Below are 22,558 nucleotides of genomic sequence, written 5' to 3' on the forward strand. Positions count from 1 at the left end.
AGTCTTACATATAGGTCTCTAATCCATTTTGAGTTTAATTTTGTGTATGGTGTTAGGGAGTGTTCTAATTTCATTCTTCTACATGTAGCTGTCCAGTTTTCCCAGCACCACTTATCGAAGAGACTTTCTTTTCTCCATTGTATATCCTTGCCTCTGTTGTCATAGATAAGTTGACCATAGGTGCGTGGGTTTATCTCTGGGCTTTCTATCCTGTTCCATTGATCTATATTTCTGTTTTTGTGCCAGTACCATATTGTTTTGATTACTGTAGCTTTGTAGTATAGTCTGAAGTCAGGGAGCCTAATTCCTCCAGCTCTTTTTTTTCCCCTCAAGATTGCTTTGGCTATTCGGGGTCTTTTGTATCTCCATACAAATTTTAAGATATTTTGTTCTCGTTCTGTAAAACATACGATTGGTAATTTGATAGGGATTACATCGAATCTGTAGATTAATTTGGGTAGTGTAGTCATTTTCACAATATTGATTCTTCCAATCCAAGGACACGGTATATCTTTCTATCTGTTGGTATCATCTTTAATTTCTTTCATCAGTGTCTTATAGTTTTCTGCATACAGGTCTTTTGTCTCCCTAGGGAGGTTTATTCCTAGATATTTTATTCTTTTTGTTGCAGTGGTAAATGGGAGTGTTTCCTTAAATTCTCTTTCAAATTTTTCATCATTAGTGTATAGGAATGCAAGAGATTTCTGTGCATTAATTTTGTATCCTGCTACTTCACCAAATTCATTAATTAGCTCTAGTAGTTTTCTGGTGGCATCTTTAGAATTCTCTATGTATAGTATCATGTCATCTGCAAACAGTGACAGATTTCCTTCTTCTTTTCCAATTTGTATTCCTTTTATTTCTTTTTCTTCTCTGATTGGCATGGCTAGGACTTCCAAAACTATGTTGAATGATAGTGACGAGAGTAGACATCCCTGTCTTTTTCTGATCTTAGAGGAAATGCTTTCAGTTTTTCACTATTGAGAATGATGTTTAATGTGGGTTTGTCATATATGGCCTTTATTATGTTGATGTAGGTTCCCTCTATGCCCACTTTCTGTAGGGATTTTATCGTAAATTGGTGTTGAGTTGTGTCAAAACCTTTTCCTGCATCTATTGAGATGATCATATGTTTTTTATTCTTCAGTTTGTTAATACAGTGTGTCACATTGATTGATTTGTGTATATTGAAGAATCCTTGCATCCCTGGGATAAATCCCACTTGATCATGGTGTATGATCCTTTTAATGTGCTGTTGGATTCTGTTTGCTGGTATTTTGTTGAGGATTTTTGCATCTATATTCATCACTGATATTGGTCTCTAATTTTCTTTATTAGTAGTATCTTTTTCGAGTTTTGGTGTCAGGGTGACGGTGGCCTCATAGAATGAGTTTGGGAGTGTTCCTTCCTCTGCAAGTTTTTGGAAGAGTTTGAGAAGGATGGGTGTTAGCTCGTCTCTAAATATTTGATCGAATTCACCTGTGAAGCCATCTGGTTCTGGACTTTTGTTTGTTGGAAGATTTTTAATTACACTTTCAATTTCATTACTTGTGGTTGGTCTGTTCATATTTTCTATTTCTTCCTGATTCAGTATTGGAAGGTTATACTTTTCTAAGAATTTGTCCATTTCTTCCAGGTTGTCCATTTATTGGCATAGAGTTGCTTGTAGTAGTCTCTTAGGATGCTTTGTATTTCTGCGGTGCCTGTTGCATCTTCTCCTATTTCATTTCTAATTCTATTGATTTTACTCCCCTCCCTCTTTTTCTTGATGAGGCTGGCTAATGGCTTATCAATTTGTTTAACTTCTCAAAGAACCAGCTTTTAGTTTTATTGATCTTTGCAACTGTTTTCTTTGTTTCTATTTCATTTATTTCTGCTCTGCTCTTGATGATTTCTTTCCTTCTGCTAACTTTGGCTTTTGTTTATTCTTCTTTCTCTAGTTCCTTTAGGTATAAGGTTAGATTGTTTATTTGAGATTTTTCTTGTTTCTTGAGGTAGGCTTGTATAGCTATAAACTTCCCTGTTAGAACTGCTTTTGTTGCATCCCATAGGTTTTGGATCATTGTGTTTTCATTGTCATTTGTCTCTAGGTATTTTTTGATTTTCTTTTTGATTTCTTCAGTGATCTCTTGGTTATTTAGTAATGTATTGTTTAGCTTCCATGTGTTTGTGTTTGTTTATGTTTTTTTTCCATCTAATTGATTTCTAATGTCATAACCTTGGGTTCAGAAAAGATGTTTGATATGATTTTAATTTTCTTAAATTTACTGAGGCTTGATTTGTGACCCAAGATGTGAACTATCCTGGAAAATGTTCCATACGCACTTGAGAAGAAAGTGTAATCTGCTATTTTTGGATGGATTTTCCTATAAATATCAATTAAATCTATCTAGTCTACTGTGTCATTTAAAGCTTGTGTTTCCTTATTAATTTTCTGTTTGGATATCTGTCCATTGGTGTAAGTGTGGTGTTAAAGTCTGCCACTAGTATTGTGTTATTGTCGATGTCCTCTTTTATAGCTGTTAGCAGTTGCTTTATGTATTGAGGTGCTCCTATGTAGGGTGCGTATATATTTATAATTGTTATATCTTCTTGAATTGATCCCTTGATCATTATGTACTCTCCTTCCTTGTCTGTAGTAACATTCTTTACTTTAAAGTCTATTTTATCTGATATGAGTTTTGTTGCTCCAGCTTTCTTTTTTTTTTTTTTTTTTTTGCGTACCCTTGTGGAGCACAGGCTCTGGACGCGCAGGCTCAGCGGCCATGGCTCACGGGCCCAGCCGCTCCGCTGCATGTGGGATCTTCCCAGACCGGGGCACAAATCCGTGTCCCCTGCATCGGCAGGCGGACTCTCAACCACTGCGCCACCAGGGAAGTCCTCCAGCTTTCTGTTGATTTCCATTTGTATGGAATATCTTTTTCTATCCCCTCACTTTCTGTCTGTATGTGTCCCTAGGTCTGAAGTGGGTCTGCTGTAGACAGCTTATATATAGGTCTTGTTTTTGTATCCATTCAGCAAGCCTGTGTCTTTTGGTTGGAGCATTTAATCCTTTCATGTTTAAGGTAATTATCGATATGTATGTTCCTATGACCATTTTCTTAATTGTTTTGGGTTTGTTTTTGTAGGTCCTTTTCTTCTCTTGTGTTTCCCACTTGGAGAAGTTCCTTTAGCATTTGTTGTATAGCTGGTTTGGTGGTGCTGAATTCTCTTAGTTTTTGCTTGTCTGTAAAGCTTTTGATTTCTCCATTGAATTTGAATGAGAACCTTGCCAGTTAGAGTAATCTTGTTTGTAGGTGCTTCCCTTTCATCACTTTAAGTGTATAATGCCACTCCCTTCTGGCTTGTATAGTTTCTGCTGAGAAATCAGCTGTTAACTCTATGGGAGTTCCCTTGTATGTTATTTGTCATTTTTCCCTTGCTGCTTTCAATAATTTTTCTTTGTCTTTAATTTTTGCCAATTTGATTACTATGTGTCTTGGCGTATTTCTCCTTGGGTTTATCCTGTATGGGACTCTCTGTGCTTCCTGGACTTGGGTGGCTCTTTCCTTTCCCATGTTAGGGAAGTTTTTGACTATAATCTCTTCAAATATTTTCTCGGGTCCTTTCTCTCTCTCTTCTCCTTCTGTGACCTCTCTAATGTGAATGTTGTTGCATTTAATGTTGTCCCAGAGGTCTATTAGGCTGTCTTCATTTCTTTTCATTCTTTTTTCTTTATTCTGTTCTGCAGCAGTGAATTCCATCATTCTGTCTTCCAGGTCACTTATCCATTCTCCTGCCTCAGTTATTCTGCTACTGATTCCTTCTAGTGTATTTTTCATTTCAGTTATTGTATTGTTCATCTCTGTTTGTTCTTTAATTCTTCTAGGTCTCTGTTAAACATTTCTTATATCTTCTCTACCTTTGCCTCTGTTCTTTTTCGAGGTCCTGGATCACCTTCACTATCATTATTTGGAATTCTTTTTCTGGAAGGTTTCCTATCTCCACTTCATTGAATTCTTTTTCTGGGGTTTTATCTTGTTCCTTTATCTGATACATAGCCCTCTGCCTTTTCATGTTGTCTATCTTTCTGTGAATGTGCTTTTTGTTCCACAGGCTGCAGAATTGTAATTCTTCTTGCTTCTGCTTTCTGCCTTCTGGTGGATTTTTTTTTTTTAATTGGGTTATGTTGCTTTACAATGTTGTGTTAGTTTCTGCTGCACAGCAAAGTGAATTCGCTATTTGTATATGTATGTATGTATGTATGTATATATATATATATATATATATATATATATATATATATATATATATATATATATATATGCTTTTTTTTGGATTTCTTTCCCATTTAGGTCACCATAGAGCACAGACTTGAGTTCCTGTGCTATACAGCTGGTTCTGGTTAATTATCTATTTTATACATAGTGGTGTGTATATGTCAATCCCAGTCTCCCATTCATTCCACGCCCTCTTTTCTGCCTTGGTGTCTATACTTTTATTCTCTTCATCTGTGTCTCTGTTTCTGCTTTGCAAATAGAATGCTTTGCATCCATACCATTGTTCTAGATCCTACATGTATACATTAATAAATGATATTTGTTTTTCTATTTCTGACTTACTTTACTCTGTATGACAGTCTCTAGATCCATCCTTGTCTCTACAAATGACCCAATTTCATTCCTTTTAATGGCTAAGTAATATTCCATTGTGTATATGTACTACATCTTTATCCATTCATCTGTCAGTGGACATTTATGTTGCTTCCATGTCCTTGCTATTATCATCATATGTATATATCTTATTTTTTATTAATTAATATATATTTGGATTGTTTTCATTTTTATTAGCATTAATAATGCTGCTATAAATATTTATGTTCAAATTATTAAGTAAAAGTATGTTTCTATCAATTTTTTTTTTAAATAAATTTATTTATTTATTTTTGGCTGTGTTGGGTTGTCGTTTCTGTGCGAGGGCTTTCTCTAGTTGCGGCGAGCGGGGGCCACTCTTCATCGCGGTGCACGGGCATTTCACTGTCTTGGCCTCTCTTGTTGCGGAGCATAGGCTCCAGACGCGCAGGCTCAGTAGTTGTGGCTCACGGGCCCAGTTGCTCTGCGACATGTGAGATCTTCCCAGACCAGGGCTCGAACCCGTGTTCCCTGCATTGGCAGGCAGGTTCTCAACCACTGCGCCACCAGGGAAGCCCCCTGTTTCTATCAATTTGAGGTATACATCTAGAAATGGAATTGCTTGGTCTTATGTTTAACATTTTGACGAATGGCTAAAATGTTTTCCAAAGCTACTATACCATCTTACAATCACATCAGCAAAGAATAAGGGTTCCATTTTCTCTATTTCGTGCCAATATTCATTGTATTTTTCTTTTTTATTCCTCCTAGTTCATGTGAAGTGGTATCTCATTGTTGTTTTGATTTGTTTTTTCCTAATGATTAATGATTTTGAGCATCATTTCATGTGCTTACTGGCCATTCATATATCTTCCTTGAATAAATGTCTAATGTCCTTTGCTAAATTTTAAATTGGGTTATATTTCTTTTTCTTGTTGAGTTGTATTTGTGTATGTTAAGTATAACTGACAACATTATGACATGAAACAGACATAATAAATGATTTTACAATTTTTTCAGAAAGTATTAATTAAATTTGTGTCAGTATGCTCTCAAATATAGCAAAGACAGGTAAATTAGAAAGGAAAATGGCAGCATTTTAAATAAAGCAGTCAAATGACTAAGATATATAGTCTTTGGAAGTATTTGTATTTTTAATGTTAACTCTCCTATTAAATATGTTTTTACGAATATGGCAATGTTAAATAGAATGGTGGTGTCTCATATAGTCCTATAATCAATAACTTATAAAATCAATATCTTGATTAATTTCAGGATAAAAACAGTTATTCTATTTTTAAGACGCATAGGAGCAAAGATAACTTATTTATTTATTTATTCACTCATTAATATATGTTCCACTTAATATATATATGCTAGATACCAAGAAGTATCTGTGGATACAACATTGAATAAAACAGACAAAAATCCTTGGGTGGGAGACAGACAATAACTAAAATACATAAGGGATGGAACAATCCATGTGGATATCTAAGGTAGAGGGAATGCAAATACCAGGGTACCAATATGGTGACAGCCCTGTTTGAAGCATAGTAAAAAAGGGCACTCTGTCTGAAGTAGAGTGAATGAGAAAGAAAGTCATTAGAAGGTGAGATCTCAGAGGTTAGAGGGTGCTCAGTTATACAGAAGTTTGTGGATAAGGTTTTTTATTCCATATGAGAGGTAAAGTCCTTGAAGGGTTTTGAGAGGACTCATAATATGGTAATATCTTTTTTTTTTTTTTTTTTTTTTTTTTTTGTGTGTGTTACGTGAGCCTCTCACTGTTGTGGCCTCTCACTTTGCGGAGCACAGGCTCCGGACGCGCAGGCTCAGCGGCCATGGCTCACGGGCCCAGCCGCTCCGCGGCATGTGGGATCTTCCCAGACCGGGGTACGAACCCATGTCCCCTGCATCGGCAGGTGGACTCTCAACCACTGTGCCACCAGGGAATCCCTGGTAATATCTTTTAAAGTGTTGATCTGCATAACGTTTTGAAAGTAGACAATGCTAAGAAATCAAGTTTAAAGTAAAAACTGAAAATAATACCATTATCATGACTTGAATTATAAATGGAATAGCTATAGTAGCTATAGTAGGATACAATAAAGTCATTTATGAAAAATAAATAGTGCAACCCCAAAACTAAAAGAATAATTATAAATAGTATTAATTTTCTCAGATAAAATTGAAAAATCACTTGCATTATATTATTTTGTAAATTATTGTTTAAAATAACCTAAATATAACCATGCTTACTGAATTAGGATATCTGCGGTAGGCTTTGGATCTAAGCACATGTTTTTAGAAAATGCTCCACAGGTGTTTCTGATGTATGATACTTATTCAGAACTGTATCCACAAATTTATAACAAGAATTAGTTATTCAACAACAAAAAATTCCATGTAATAGCACTTTCATGCCAGAAACATTTTAGAAAATCACACAAAACATTTTGATAACAATCTTTGCAAAATTCTTCGCTGAATTCAAGTTGTTATGAATCTGTATCCCCCTAGTCTACTGACCTAATTTATGCCACAATGAAAATGGAAAGACAATTACTTTAGTATGATTTGTACCATGTGAATTCATGTTGGAGCCTAGTGATCAACAATATAATTGTGAAATGTTCACAAACCATCTGCTACATAATCTGTTTCAGAATTTTGCCAAGACACATGTCAAGCATTTTGGCTAACTGATATGTAGTTTTAGAATCCCCTTATTTCCCATTTTGGAAAATTGCAATAATATTTGTCCTCATTCTTTTGGCACGTCCTCTCTTTGCTGTGGTTTCTTTCATTGACTATTGTTCTGAAAGTACACGTGGAAGAGTCTTCTGTACTTCTGATTTGTAGACACAAATTCTCTTGTAAATATTACATTATTTTCACGTATTTCCCCCCCACTTCTGCATCAATATTTTTGATTAGTTTTTAAATATACTTTACTATTGTTTACAATTTGATTACAATTTTTCTGGAATGTGATGAAAGAAATTAGAGAGAAGCAGGAGGATGCCTTTTGTCAGCAATTTATACTTCATTATTTGTTTACTCAGTGATGTCTATTTGCTTACTCTAAAATTTATTCCATTTTTAAATTTATTTTTGCCTTATTAACCCCAGCCATTTTCTTCCATGACTAGTTTAGAAATGTCCAATTAATATTTTAATCTTTCTAATTTTTCTCAAGTTATTTAAATTATGATCTCATAGAATTTGAATGCTGATGGTGGATTTTCAGATAACAACCCTCACAGGAGTACAATCATCAACAAAACCAACAATTTTTTTTATTGATCATTGTTAGATTCCAGGTATATATTTAACATTATCTCCTCTAATATTTAGGAGATTGGAACTACTTCAATATGTTATGTAAACATCCCAGAGATGTGCAGTTATAAGACGTAGAGACAATTTCTCATTTCTTGTTTTTCTTTTTTGTTGGGTTTGTTTGGTTTTTTAAATTAATACTTATTTTTTTAGTGCAGTTTTAGGTTCAGAGGAAAATTGAGAAGAAAGTACAGAGAATTCCCTTAAGCTCCTCTCCTCTTTCCCTAGTCTCTCCTGTTATTAACATCTTGCATTTGTGTAGTACATTTATTACAATCAAAGAACCAATATTGAATCAATATCATTAAATAAGTTCATAGTTTGCACAAGGTTTACTTTTTTTTTTTTTTTTTTTTTTGCGGTACGTGGGCCTCTCACTGTTGTGGTCTCTCCCATTGTGGAGCACAGGCTCTGGACGCATAGGTGCAGTGGCCATTGCTCATGGGCCTAGCCACTCTGTGGCATGTGGGATCTTCCTGGAACGGGGCATGAACCCATGTCCCCAGCATCGGCAGGCAGACTCTCAACCACTGCACCACCAGGGAAGCCCAAGGTTTACTTTTCATGGTGAAAATTTTATGGTTTTTGAAAAATGTATAGTGACATATATCCACCATTACAGTATCATACAGAATAATTTCACTGCCCTAAAAAATCCTCTGTGCTCCACCTACCTATCCATCCTTCTCTCCTCTTGATCCTCTGGCCACAATTTATCTTTTTACTATCTCCATAGTTTTGCTTTTTTCGGAATGTAATATAATGGGAATCACACAGTACACAGCATTTTCAAATTGTCTTGTTTCACTTAGCAATGGGCATTTAAGTTTCCTCCATGTACTTTCATGACTTGATAGCTCATTTCTTTTTAGTGCTGAATAATATACCAATGTATAAAAGCACCACAGTTTGTTTATCCATTCACCCATTGAAGGACATCTTGGTTGCTTCCAAGTTTTGACAGTTATGAGTAAAGCTGCTATAAACATTCATAATGTGCAGGTTTTTGTGTAGATGTGAGTTTTCTACTCTTTTGGGTAAATAACAAGGAGCTTATTTGTTGGATTGTATGGTAAGAGTATGTTAACTTTGTAAAAAACTGCCAGACTGTTTTCCAAAGTGTCTGTATCATTTTTCATTCCCATCAGGAATGAATGAGAGTTCCTATGGTTCCATATCCTTGTCACTATTTGGTGTTCTCAGTGTTTGAGATTTTGGCCATTCTAAAAGATGTGTAGTGGTATCTCGTTGTTTTGATTTTGAATCCTCTAATTACGTACGATGTTGAGCAGGTTTTCATGTGTTAATTTGCCATTTGTATATCTTCCTTGATGAGGTGTCTGTTCATATCTTTTGCCCATATTTTAATTGATTTGTGTGTTTTCTTATTATTGAGTTCTAAAGGTTATTTTTATTGGCTATTCTGGGTAGTAGGTACTCTTTTACACACCTTACATATGTTATCTCAGTTACTTGAAGTCCTAGTATTTTTTATTAACGTTTACCAATTTGAATTTATACTTGTATTAATAAGTAGAATATCTTTACTCTTAGCAAATTTTCCCATCAGTTATCGAAGATAATTTTTGTCACCTTTGCATGTGTGATTTCTCTCACGTTTAAGACTATTATAAAATCCTCTTTATAGTAAAATCACTGGGAAGTCATGTCAAATGAAAATTTCAAATTAAGAAATACTTTCAAAGATATATACTTGTCTAGCCATTTAAATTAGTATAACAATTTATTACCAAGTGGCAAACACTGTCAAATAAACAAGTATTTTTGAACATCTTATAAATGTGGGACACTAGATTTTTTTAAGTACAACTTTCTTTCAGAGAACTGAGGCTGTAAGGCATGAAGGAAAACAACTACCTTATAGGTATCATAGGTGTTTTTTCCTTTAAAAGTGGTTTCATGTTGGAAATTCTGGGAAGCATTTTTTCCTTCAGATTAAATCACCTCCATTTATTTTATTTTATTATTTTCCCACATTAACCTCAAACATAACTTTCTGCCTAAAGCCAACCAGAAATTTAATAAATTCTGCACTCATGAAGTATGAAAGAAATTTTCTCCAATATAGTATTTTCTGTGGAAGAAAATAGCCTATGAGAAAAGCAGCTCTTAACTTTAAAGACAGAGAAAAAAAGATCTATAAATATATGTGTTTATTTATTTATTTTGAATCCTGGTTTCATTTCTTGACTATTTGTTGAAAACATGATCCAAGGCTTATATAATAAAATCAGTAGAAATGATACTGAGTAATTACCTAAACTTAGTTGTAAATTATACTTCTCATAACAGTTTTTACTTTCCCTGAAGCAACTTTCTTACATGTAGTAAATAATATTTGCTAAAATCAATAAGGAACAATTTTGTTTTATTAAATTGATTCATATAAATATTTTAGCTATGATTAAGTGTGTTAATTAAATGGTAAAGTAAAAAATGTACCAAAACATTTGCCTAAATAAAACTGCTTTTTTTCCTTACCTTCTCAGTTCTCATTAAATGCAACATGAGATTAACATAAAGAAATTGGAGTACATTTGTCAAAATAGAGAGATAATGTTAGCTTTCTTAGTACAATATGAATATTCATTCGTAGACAGAGTTCTGATTTCCATCTTCTTTTTTTGCTTAGTGTCATTTCCATGCTGATAACCCTTAAATGTATTTCCTGACTTGGGACATGTACTCTAAACTCCAGACTTGTACATTCCACTGCTATGAAATTTCTTGTTGGACGTCTCACTGGTATTTTAAACTGAAATTTCTTCTCTGTTTACACTTGCCTACAGTCTCTTTCTACCCAGTTTCATTTCTACTTTCCACTTCCTCATCACACTCTGAAATCAATCCATCAAGTTTTTTTCCTACGCTCACAATATATCTCGAGTCTTTCCAATTATCAACCTCCAATTTTGCTTCCTAATAGTTCATCACCAGAGAGTTCCGAGGTGACATTTTTCTTATACTGAATATTGTGTCATCATGCCGCTTAAAACCTTCTAATTGGCAACCGTGGCAACTGGAATTTACCATGGTTTATGGATTCTCCTATGATCTGGCCCTGTAAGCTTAATCGTCTACCAGTTGTCTCTTGGTCAATGAATTATGTCCTAGTTGTTTTAAAAGTGCTATTCATTCCAAGCTCATTCTAGCATCAAGTTTTTTTATGTGCCTCAATCATCAAAAGCAGTTGTATCCAGCCATATGCTTGGATAATATATACTGGGTACCTTGTGGATTGAGAAGACAGGGTTTTCAAATGAGAACAAACTAAAAACAAGTGTTATAAAATTATACAATTCACCTAGTATTCACCTATAATATTCACCTGTAATATTCACCTAGTTTTACTTATAATGGACTATATTTGTTCCTTTGTGTACTATTCTTAGAAATCTAAAAAGTTGCTTTACATTTCTTAAACTTATGAAACTATATTTTGCCAAATCATTTGTAATAGTCACCTTTTTAATTATAAATTTTAGATTATTCAAGATGTAATTTTGCTTATATCTTCTTTAACTCTTTTAGATTCTGAAAATAGTATGTACTTTCATTTTAAAACCATGATTATTAGCAGCAGTAGTAATAGTATTATTCCATTATTAGTTTAAGAGACATAATTTATTTACTTACTGTATTATTTCTGATAGCCATACTTTTGATGGGCATTTCTAACTATGCATTATGTAGAATCAATGCCACTTAGTGAATTAGTCTTCTTTTTCTTCTGCTTTTTGAATGTATATCCATCTAATAACAATAAGTGGAGAAAATGATGATTAAATGCTTATCTGAGACATCTGAAATCATTATCTCTACCGTAATCTCTGAATAGGTAATTTAACACATTTAGATCATGAACATTATGTTATCATCAATCTTAATGTATTCTGAATATCGACTACAGGACAAGACTCTTCATGGCTGCCTGCTTTAAGGCGCTTTCCCATCATGCTTAAATGTAACCCTATGGAGTGATTATGTGTGAATAATTCAGAAAATTGCACCATGCCTGGGATTTCAAAGCCACACATTGAAATCCAATATGAGCTTCATAGTGTTGGAGTCAGTGTACTAGACCTACTTAGAGATACCCCTGAAAAACATAGCTACAGCGAGGAGTTCACATTTCTTGATCATACTTTCAGTGCCAGGCAAATAGAAAACAATCCTAGAAACTTAAATATCATACATGGATGATGTCCCCAGATATTCAGCAGAAACAGAATTAAATTCAGAATAACAGACAAGCAAATAGAAGTGTAAATATATCACTGGCACCAAATTAACCAGCATGTACTTAGAAAACTGTGTATATATAGTATACATATGTACTTATATATGTGTAAACATGTGTGTATATAGATACATATACGTATAATATGCATGTGTCCACATGAATATGCATATATTGCCTATTCATGTGGACACATGCATATTAAATTATTTTTGTTGATTGATGTGCCATGGATATAATGTGCCATAGTAGAATGAAATATCAATGTCTAAGGAATTGGTTGTTTGAAGATATTTATTAATTATATCTTATGTGACATAGTTGTATCCTTTCCCCTCTCTAGTAGTATATCTTTTAAAAAAGTTTCCCCAAGTTTGAAAAACTCTGTTTGTGAAAGGAGCTCAGGATTGTGTTCCTTAATATTGTAACTGTGAGGAATGATTCACTTCATCGTACAGTTGGGCTGAATATGCATAAATGCTGATCAAGGGTCAAGTTCACAAAAGTTCCAACTAGAAAAGTGTTTCAGTCAGAATTTGGTGTGCTTGAAATTGTTACATCATATTGGGAGAGGCAATCCAACATGGACCCTTCTTTGTAAGTGAAGGGATAATTTGACCTAATCTTTCTTATCTGACAGGCGAGAAACTACAACCCATGAGCTTACCCAAGTCCCCCTCTGATTATGGAGGAGTATTCTGGCCTCCACACTTGATGCTTTTGTCCTAAAATAACAGAGTTAAATGCAGGAGTATCTTGGCGATATCACGGGTTTGGTTCTAGACCACCTCAGTTAAGTAAATATCATAATAGAGCAAGTCAAACAAATTTTTGGTTTCCCAATGCATATAAAAGTTATCTTTACACTATACTGTAGTCTATTAAATGTGCAATAGCATTATGCCTAAAAAAACAATGTACAAACCCTAATTTAAAAATACTTTATTGTTAAAAAATGCTAACGATCATCTGAGCTTTCAGTGAGTCATAACATTTTGGCTGGTGGAGGGTCTTGCCTCTATGTTGATGGCTGCTGACTGATCAGGATAGTGGTTCCTAAAGTTTGGGATGGCTGTGGTAATTTCTTAAAATAAGACTACAATGAAGTTTGCCACATTGATTGACTCTTCCTTTCATGAAAAATTTCTCTGCAGCATGCAATGCTATTTGACAGCATTTTACCCACAGTAGAACCTCTTTCAATACTGGAGTCAGTCCTCTCAAACCCTGCCTCTGCTTTACCAACAAAATGGTGTAATATTCTAAATCCTTTGCTGTCACTTCAACAATCTTCATGGCATCTTCACCAGGAGTAGATTCCATCTCAAGAATCTTCTTTCTTTGCTCATCTGTTCAAGTTTTATCATCAGCTTACAGCAATTCAGCCATATCTTCAGGCTCCACTTCTAATTCTTCTCTTGCTATTTCCAGTACACCTGCAGTTGCTTCCTCTGCTGAAGTTTTGAACCTCTCAAAATCATCTGTGAGGGTTGGAATCAACTAACTCCTGTTAATGTTAACAATTTGTCCTCTTCCCATTAATCATGAATGTTCTTAATGGCACCTAGAATGGTGAATTATTTCCAGACGGTTTTCAATTTACTTTGCCCAGATGCATCAGAGGAATCACTATCTATAGTAGCTATAGCATTACAAAATGTATTTCTTAAAAAATAAGACTTTATTTTATTCATAACTAGATTAAGCTCAATCTGAAATTTGTCTTAATATGTATCAACATTAATTAATTTGGGTAGTATCAGACAATCTGGAAGATGTATTACATTAAATACATTAAATTTAATTATTATATTAAAAAATATGATACCCATAAATGCCAATTCCAATTATAACATCTTCTTACACAAATATTAAAAATTATTGTTGGGGCTTGGGAAATCTATTTTAAAAAGCTTAATTTAAGCATAAAGCTTAAAAAAGGTATATGGTAGTTACAGAGTAATATCTATAAGCAACAACAATAACAATGACAACAAAAATCTATATGATTTTTAGCCTTAGACTTGGGGGTCTCAGTAATGATTCTGAAGGACAAAATAATTAAAAAGTAGTAGAGGGTTTTAATTTAGTGACAAGCCTCAATGGAATAATCATTCAGAGGAACAAGATTTGAAACTTGACCAATTGTAAAATATCTTATGGAGTGACTCAAAACCCTTCCAATTAGTACTTAGCAACATTCTGAATTACAGTGAGAATCAAGAGACTTCATAAGCATTGAGAAGTTGGATATACATTAACTTACGTGAACCTTGTATTTCAGAGATAAAGGGAATATTTCTATAGTTGCTACTCCCTAAATAGCTATTTTCTTCCTCTAATTCTTGAGGAAACTATGATTCTGTCAGAGGAAATAATGCATATTCTACTTACTTTGATATCAGGGATAAGTAAGCAAAGAAAATATTGCAAACAGTCATAAACTGACACTGAAATAAACAAATGTGACACTGACTAAATAACAATTGAGATAATGTTTTTCTTCTGTTGTTTTAGATAAAAGCAAATTTTCCAGGAAAAAACATGTAAAGAACAGTTACACTCTAATTTTTAATGTAACTCCAGCTGCCAGAGAATAGACACATACTAATTCCCAATTAATGTATGAGTTAACTGCTAAAAAATGTAAACATATTTTCATCTTTATAAAGGTAATGAATATGCTCATCAATAAAATGAAAAGTGTTAGTCTACCATTACAATTATAGATACTCATGGTTAAAAAATCTTTTAAAAATGTGTTAAAATTGTTTATTGTTATATCATTATAATATAATATATTATTATTATGAAATAATAAATCATTTTTATGTCATCATGTTGTGACACAACTGTAGAATTAGGAAATCAACACTACTGGGAACTTAGTGAAGGGTGAAAACTAATATTTACAGTATGATTATCTTATGTTCATGCATCTTATAAATTCATAAAACCCTAGGACTATTAATGTATAATATTCACATTCCACCTGAAAAAATTGAGGCTCACATAGAAGTTCAGTAACTTGTCACCTAAACATGAGTACTTTTGTTTGAATAAAGCCACATGTGCCTGATTCTCAGGATATTTTCCCCTTTTTCTCTGGAAATGTTCACACTGGTTAGTTGATCTGGTTGTTCCATACAGAGTATGTACTTTAATGTATTTTCTCCAGATCACCTGCTTAGAAAACATTTAGACAATTTATTACCAGTGTTGAATTTAGGTGGGAATATTATGAATACCACATAAACTATGCTAACATTTCCTTTATTCTTACATAAAGTCAGAAATATGTGAATGAATCTAGTGATAATAGCATAACAGAAAAGATTGTCAGAAATAAGTCACATTCACAGAGTTATTAAAAGACTGGATGACAACACCATAAATCCAGGAAGAGTGAAATATCTTCATATTCTCTCAATAATAGGATGCATTGCCTGAGTTGGATCTCAGGACCATATAGAATTGTTACTGAGTCCAAGATTCTACTGTTCACCACAGAACAGGCCAATAAACTGAGAGACGAGTTGTTGGGGAAAGGAATAGTGACTTTATTCAGAAAGCCAGCAGACTAAGAAGATAGTGGACTAGTGTCCCAAAGAACTATATTTCCTGGGTTTGGATGCTAGTTTATTTTATAAAGAGGGGGAGGTGTGGAGACACAGTAAAAAAAAGGCAATAAATTGTTGCAAATATTCCAGCCAGACTCTGGAGGGGATGTGTTAATTTCTTCTTTCCTGTAGCCACTCACAGGTGGGCCTGGTCAGTTGTTTCCTGTGAGCTAAACAAAGCTTAACACTCAAGCATGGGAGGAAATGTTCCCAGATACAAGCCATTACATATACCTTAAGCTATAGGCAACATCCCTTTAGTGATGAATTTGTAGAAAAAGCAATAGAATACAAAGGTTAACGTAAAAGAAACAAATCCAGTATGGAGTCAGAATTGTTCTTCCTTGTTACAGAGTCTTAGTCTGTTTAAAGTGGTTGTCTATAGTCAAGTGACTTCAGGTATCTTCAAGCAATTAGAAAATATTGCTTTATATTTTCTTTCCACTTCAAATACTGGAGTACACACAAACACACACACAGAGGAAATATTGATAGAGCATATCTCACATCCTCCTAATTGTCTGAGAAAAATCAGTTAGCACTAAATCATGCTTAAAGAATTGGAAGAACTCCAAAATAAAAACATTCACAAAAATCAGAATGATAAACATGTACATGCTAGTAAAGGAAGTTGTAAATTAGTTAACTTTCAGCTAGATTAATTGTTAGTGGTGTCACTTTTACTCATTAAATAAAATGTAGGAATTTTTTTTCAAATAATTTGCCTAAATTTGGAAAAAATAATTTCTAGGGTTAATCACTCAGATAAGAGCTTCTAAATTTATTGAAAACTTTAGCAATGAATATGTGTTTGTTTTTCATAAGTCTTGTACTTTCTGGAAAGTTGGATCCCCCAAAGAATAATTTGTATCAACAATTATAATCAAGATTATCTCAATTTAACTATTAAGTGATATGGATCTGTAAGTGGGAGCTCATTTTCTGATTTTTCAAATAGTAAACATAATTTAAATTCATCTTGCACCAGATTCAAAGTAAATCATGACTCCTAAGCATGTCAAGAAATTTGTAAAAACGAACATAAACAAGAAATTAGAAGAACAGGGTCAGCAACCATTAGTCTTGATTTTATGAATTTGGAGGCTAAACAGTACACTACTAAACAACCAAGGGATCACTGAAGAAACCAAAGACAAAATAAAAAAATACATAGACACAAATGACAATGAAAACATGACAACCGAAAACCTGTGGGACACAGCAAAAGCAGTTCTAAGAGGAAAGTTTATAGCAATAAATTCCTACCTCAAGAAACAAGAAAAATCTCAAGTAAAAAACCTAACATTACCCTAAAGCAATTAGAGAAAGAAAAACCAAACAGACAAATAAAAAAACAGCGTTAGCAGAAGGAAAGAAATCATAAAGACCAGATCAAAAATAAATGAAAAAGAAATGAAGGAAACAATAGCAAAGATCAATAAAACTAAATGCTGGTTCTTTGAGAAGATAAACAAAATTGACAAACCATTAGCCAGACTCATCAGGAAAAGAAGACTCAAATCAACAAAATTAGAAATGAAAAGGAGAAGTAACAACTGACACCACAGAAATACAAAAGATCATGAGAGACTACTACAAGCAACTATATGCCAATAAAATGGGCAACCTGGAAGAAATGGATAAATTCTTAGTAAAGTACAACTTTCCAAGACTGAATCAGGAAGAAATAGAAAAAATGAACAGACCAATCACAAGCACTGAAATTGAAACGGTGATTAAAAATCTTCCAACAAACAGGGCTTCCCTGGTGGCTCAGAGGTTGAGTGTATGCCTGCCAAAGCAGGGGACTCGGGTTCAAGCCCTGGTTTGTGAGGATCCCACATGTCATGGAACAGCTGGACCTGTGTGCTACAACAACTGAGCCTGAGCTCTGGAGCCTGCGAGTCACAGCTGCTGGGCCTGCGTGCCACAACTACCGAAGTCCATGAGCCTGGAGACCATGCTCCACAGTGGGAGAGGTCACCTCAATGAGAAGCCCACCCACCACAACGAGGAGAAGACCCCACTCACTGCAACTAGAGAAAGCCTGTGCCCATTACCAAAGACCCAACACAGCCAAAATTAAAAAAAAAAAATTATTAAAAAAAACAAAGTTTCCAACAAACAAAAGCCCAGGGCCAGATGGCTTCACAGGTGAATTCTATCAAACATTTAGAGAAGAGCTAACACCAATCCTTCTCAAACTCTTCCAAAATATAGCAGAGGGAGGAACACTCCTAAACTCATTCTACAAAGCCACCATCACCCTGATACAACAACCAGACAAAGATGTCAGAAAAAAAGAAAACTACAGGCAAATATCACTGATGAACATACGTGAAAAATCTCAACAAAATACTAGCAAACAGAATCCAACAACACATTAAAAAGGATCATACAACATGATCAAGTGTGGTTTATCCCAGGAATGCAAGGATTCTTCAATATATGCAAATCAACGTGATACACCATATTAACAAACTGAAGGATAAAAACCATATGATCATCTCAATAGACACAGATAAATCTTTTGACAAAATTCAAAACCCATTTACGATAAAAACTCTCCAGAAAGTAGGCATAGAGGGAACCTTCCTCAACATAAAGAAGGCCATGTATGAGAAACCCACTACCAATATCATTCTCAATGGAGAAAAACTGAAATCATTTTCTCTAAGATCAGGAACAAGACAAGGGTGCCCACTGTCACGACTATTATTCAACAGAGTTTTGGAAGTTTTAGCCATGGCAATCAGAGAAGAAAGAGAAATAAAAGGAACCCAAATTGGAAAAGAAGAAGTAAAACCTTCACTGTTTGCAGATGACATAGAAAATCCTAAAGATGCAACCAGAAAACTACTATAGCTAATCAATGAATTTGGTAAAGTAGCAGGATACAAAATTAATGCACAGAAATCTCTTGCATTCCTATACACTAATGATGAAAAATCTGAAAGAGAAATTAAGGAAACACTCCCATTTACCACTGCAACAAAAAGGATAAATTACCTAGGAATAAACCTACCTAAGGAGGCAAAAGACCTGTATGCAGAAAACTATAAGACACAGATGAAAGAAACTAAAGATGATACCAACAGATGGAGAGATATACCATGTTCTTGGATTGGAGGAATCAACATTGTGAAAATTACTATACTACCCAAAGCAATCTACAGATTCAATGCAATCCCTATCAAATTACCAGTGGCATTTTTCACAGAACTAGAAGAAGAAATTTTACAATTTCTATGGAAACACAAAAGATTCTGAATATCCAAAGCAATCTTGAGAAAGAAAAACAGAGCTGGAGTAATCAGGCCCCCTGACTTCAGACTATACTATGAAGCTACAGTAATCAAGACAATATGGTACTGGGACAAAAACAGAAATATAGATCAATGGAGCAGGATAGAAAGCCCCGAGATTAACCCATGCACATATGATCACCTTATCTTTCGCAAAGCAGACAGAAATATGCAAAGGAGAAAAGACAGCCTCTTCAATAAGTGGTGCTGGGAAAACTGGACAGCTACATGTAAAAGAATAAAATTAGAACACTCCCTAACAGCACACACAAAAATAAACTCAAAATGGATTAAAGGCCTAAATGTAAGGCCAGACACTATAAAACTCTTAGAGGAAAACATAGGCAGAACACAGTATGACATAAATCACAGCAAGATCCTTTTTGACCCACCTCCTAGAAAAATGGAAATAAAAAGAAAAATAAGCAAATAGTACCTAATGAAACTTAAAAACTTTTGCACAGCCAAGGAAACCATAAAGAAGACAATATGACAGCCCTCAGAATGGGAATAAATATTTTACAAATGAAGCAACTGACAAAGGATTGTTCTCCAAAATATGCAAGCAGCTCATGCAGCTCAATATCAAAAAAAAAAAAAACAAAAAACACCAAACACCCAATCCAAAGATGGGCAGAAGACCTAAATAGACATTTCTCCAAAGAAGACAGAGAGATTGCTAACAAACACATGAAAGGTGCTCAACATCACTAATTATTAGAGAAATGCAAATCAAAACCACAATGATGTACCACTTTGCACCAGTCAGAATGGCCATCATCAAAATATCTAGAAACAATAAATGCTGGAGAGGGTGTGGAGAAAAGGGAACCCTCCTGCACTGTTGGCGGGAATGTAAATAGCCACTATGGAGAACAGTATGGAGGTTCCTTAAAAAACTAAAAATAGAACTACCATATGACCCAGCAATCCCACTACTGGGCATATACCCTGAGAAAACCATAATTCAAAAAGACATATATACCACAATGTTCATTGCAGCACTATTTACAATAGCCAGGACATGGAAGCAACATAAATGTCCATCCACAGATGAATGGATAAAGAAGATGTGGCACATACCTACAATGGAATATTACTCATCCATAGAAAGAAACTAAATTGAGTTATTTGTAGTGAGGTGGATGGACCTAGAAAGTAAGTCAGAAAGAGAAAAACAAATACTGTATGCTAATGCACATATATGGAATCTTAAAAAAATGGTACTGATGAACCTAGGGACAGGGCAGGAATAAAGACGCAGACATAGAGAACGGACTTGAGGACCCAGCGAGGAAAGGGGAAGCCTGGGTGAAATGAGAGAGTAGCATTGACATATATACCCTACAAAATGTAAAATGGATGGCTAGTGAGAAGCTGCTACATAGCACAGGGAGATCAGCTCGGTGCTTTGTGACGACCTGGAGGGGTGTGATAAGGGGGGTGAGAAAGATGCTCAAGAGGGAGGGGATATGAGGGTATATGTATATACATAACTGATTCACTTTGTTGTACAGCAGAAACTAACACAACATTGTAAAACAATTATACTCCAATAAAGATATAATATTTTAAAAAGTCATAATTCAACAATTAGGAAAAAAACAGATGGAGAAATTTAAATGGAATAAGGTACAATTTAGAATTTATAAAGTCAATTATAAAATCTGATACAAATTAAAGCAATTATTTTAATTCAAAGATGATATAATGTCCACATCTCTCAGGTTTTCTAAGATATCACCCTTCCTGGCACCCCTCATCCTTTGTATGGCTCCTGATAAATCATACCTTGTGTAAGATGATAAACGAGAAAATCTATCTGCCTGCACCACTTCTTTGAGGGAGTTAAACACATGAATTTCCCTTTGCAATTTTTGAAAATTGATTTTTTTTTTGAATTGGGAATTCTAATACTATTAAAATCTCTAATACCTATACATTGTTGATATGATATAAAACACATTTAGCAATTACCTTAAAGACCAAAGAGACTTACTGTGTAAATTTCATGAGCTATATTTTTCTATCTACAAATTTTAATGTATATTTTCTGATTACAATAGGGTGGCTTTTTGTTTGTTTTTTTTACTTTTCATTGTTTTTGTTATCATCTGATCACATCTTATTAGATCCAAGTTCTCTATCGATGTATTACTAGATCATCCTCACTCTGCTGCCCTAGCTCCCATGGAAGTTTTGAGCTCAGATCTCCCAAGCAGATTTAATAACCACGTGCAAGCCTTCCTTGAAAGTTTATCATAAATTTGCTTGTGGCAATTATTTCCTCTAGCATTTACCATCCCCCTTCCCCTAACACACACCATCACCTTTCTCTAATTTATGTCTCTTTTTTGAATTTACTTTGTTTTGTTTTGTTTGCCCACTGATTTTCAACCCCCTGTTCTATTCTATACCCTCAAGCCTCAATATACTTTATTTCCCTGCTGTCTATTCCTCTGTGAATTGAAAGTAGTCCAGTATGATAGTGTGTGTAAAAATACACATACACACTAACACAAGATATATAAACCTGCAAGTTGTATATGTGTATATATATATGCACATACATTTGCCTACATTTTGTACACACATACATACACCGTTATAAATGGAGATCCACAAAGGACTTTCACATGTCCCAAGTGGCAGAAGTAGTCTAAAGAGCAATATGACAGCTCAAGTTGCTATGAAAAAGTAGGTTTTTTTCTAGAGTAGTCCCAATATTGATTTAGAAATTGCTTCTGAATTATCTTAGATAAGAGCCTACTAATTGAGAAGAGCTATTCATAGTGAAGGATATAGTAAAAACAAGCTAACAATTCTCATAAAGCCTCAGAATAGCTAAATTTTGGCCTTGAATCAAAATAAAAATTAATTAAAATGGCACAAAGATGGACTTGAGATGTAAAAACACAAAAATATGCTAATATATGTTTGCTAAATTAAATTTAATCTTCACCTGAACTGAATTAAATAAAAACAAAACTAAAGATGTTTCACAGTATATAGAGATTTGGCTTCTATTTAGTAGGTAAATTATATAAATGATTTTAATTACTTATTATCTATTATTATCTCTGATTAAAATATTACTTTTTGACAAAACCATGTACATTTTTATTAACCACCTCTGCTTTTAGATATTTTAATAACCTACCACTTTGTATTCTGGCAACAACAAACAATGACACACTCACTTGCATTACTGGGGCATTTGAGGAATCTCATAAAATTTTTTGAAATCTCAAATGTTTGATAAGAACATTACACACTTTGAAAAATTGTTTGTAAAACCTTTATCTGAAATATAATCCAAATATGATTATTTCAGTGTTTACTAAGACACTTACTGAGCCAAGTCAATGAACAAATAAAGAGGTAGGTTTAGAAGCCTCATTAATCCACCCATATTAAAATGAG

This window comes from Pseudorca crassidens, chromosome 5 (genome assembly GCF_039906515.1).
Source record: "Pseudorca crassidens isolate mPseCra1 chromosome 5, mPseCra1.hap1, whole genome shotgun sequence".
Classification (NCBI taxonomy): domain Eukaryota; kingdom Metazoa; phylum Chordata; class Mammalia; order Artiodactyla; family Delphinidae; genus Pseudorca; species Pseudorca crassidens.